This window comes from Oncorhynchus keta, unplaced genomic scaffold (assembly GCF_023373465.1).
Source record: "Oncorhynchus keta strain PuntledgeMale-10-30-2019 unplaced genomic scaffold, Oket_V2 Un_contig_21616_pilon_pilon, whole genome shotgun sequence".
NCBI lineage: Eukaryota > Metazoa > Chordata > Actinopteri > Salmoniformes > Salmonidae > Oncorhynchus > Oncorhynchus keta.
Genome location: NW_026282530.1, coordinates 1 through 1703, shown reverse-complemented (window position 1 = coordinate 1703; position 1703 = coordinate 1). Strand labels below are relative to the sequence as shown.

The following is a 1703-nucleotide window of genomic DNA, read 5'->3' as shown; positions in this document are numbered from 1 at the left end:
CACATGCATGTACTCGTAATTTTGACACTCAAAATGTACATAATAGCCAGTATGGGGATCGAACCCATGACCTTGGCGTTATTAGCACCACACTCTAACCAACTGAGCTAACCTGCCATTTACTATTCTGCTCAATTGTTGAAATGCACCGAGCCTCTGCAAGTGCTGGCACGTCAACAAACAAGTCCACCAACAGCACAGCCTGACAAGACTGGACCCTCTTGGTTGCTTCTTGCAGAAATTCCAAATGGCTGGGGAATTAGCTCAAATGCTTTGCACGCGTGAGGTAGTGGGATCGATGCCCACATTCTCCAAAAGCACATTGTTTTATGGATCCAAGAAAACTCCAGTTCACACTTCATGCAGCCTTGTCTTACGACAACCTACTGTCATGTAAACAATGACAAGAAACTGTCATGTAACAATGACAAGAAACTCTCATGTAACACTGATGTCACAATGTCAGATGAAAAAGAAAGACATTACTTACTTTCAGAGAGCAGCGTATCACACACTCTAACCAACTGAGCTAACCGGCCGCTGGCTACAGAGCACAATTGTTGAGATGCACCGAGCCTCTGCAAGTGCTGGAGCGCAAACTAACAAGTCCACCAACAGCATAGCCTGACAAGACTGGACACTCTTGGTTGCTCCTTGTGGCAATTCCAAACAGCTGGGGAATTTGATCAATTGGTATTGTGTTTGCTTAGCATGCTATAGGTAGTGGGATCGATGCCCGCATTCCCCAAAAACACATTTTTTGTGGATCCAAGAAAGCTGCAGTTCACACTTCATGCAGCCTTGTCTTATGACAACCTACTGTCATGTAGCAATGACAAGCAACTTTAATGTAACACTGATGTCAAAATGTCAGATGAAAAAGCAAGACATTACTTACTTTCAGAGGAGCAGCGTAGCACACACCATTGAGGCCCACAAACAAAGCTGTGGAAAGGTTCCTTGAAGCCAGAGCATAAAGAAAGAACAAATAAAGATGCCGAAACCCGGGATCGAACCAGGGACCTTTAGATCTTCAGTCTAACGCTCTCCCAACTGAGCTATTCCGGCAATTCACTCAACATAATTCTGTGGCACCTTGACAATCCACATGCATGTGACTCGTAATTTTGACACTCAAAATGTACATAATAGCCAGTATGGGGATCGAACCCATGACCTTGGCATTATTAGCACCACACTCTAACCAACTGAGCTAACCAGTCATTTGCTATTTTGCTCAATTGTTGAAATGCACCGAGCCTCTGCAAGTGCTGGCACGTCAACAAACAAGTCCACCAACAGCACAGCCTGACAAGACTGGACCCTCTTGGTTGCTTCTTGCAGAAATTCCAAATGGCTGGGGAATTAGCTCAAATGCTTTGCACGCGTGAGGTAGTGGGATCGATGCCCACATTCTCCAAAAGCACATTGTTTTATGGATCCAAGAAAACTCCAGTTCACACTTCATGCAGCCTTGTCTTACGACAACCTACTGTCATGTAAACAATGACAAGAAACTGTCATGTAACAATGACAAGAAACTCTCATGTAACACTGATGTCACAATGTCAGATGAAAAAGAAAGACATTACTTACTTTCAGAGGAGCAGCGTAGCACACACCATTGAGGCCCACAAACAAAGCTGTGGAAAGGTTCCTTGAAGCCAGAGCATAAAGAAAGAACAAATAAAGATGCCGAAACC

At 44.2% G+C, this 1703-nt stretch overlaps 2 non-coding genes across 2 annotated transcripts; both read right to left on the bottom strand.

Moving 5' to 3' along the window:
- Nucleotides 1-43: 43 nt before the first annotated feature.
- trnai-aau (transfer RNA isoleucine (anticodon AAU)) lies at nucleotides 44-117 on the bottom strand. Its single transcript has one exon. It is a non-coding gene; the product is annotated as a tRNA-Ile (tRNA).
- An 878-nt stretch (nucleotides 118-995) lies between these two features.
- trnaf-gaa (transfer RNA phenylalanine (anticodon GAA)) lies at nucleotides 996-1068 on the bottom strand. Its single transcript has one exon. It is a non-coding gene; the product is annotated as a tRNA-Phe (tRNA).
- Nucleotides 1069-1703: the final 635 nt, after the last annotated feature.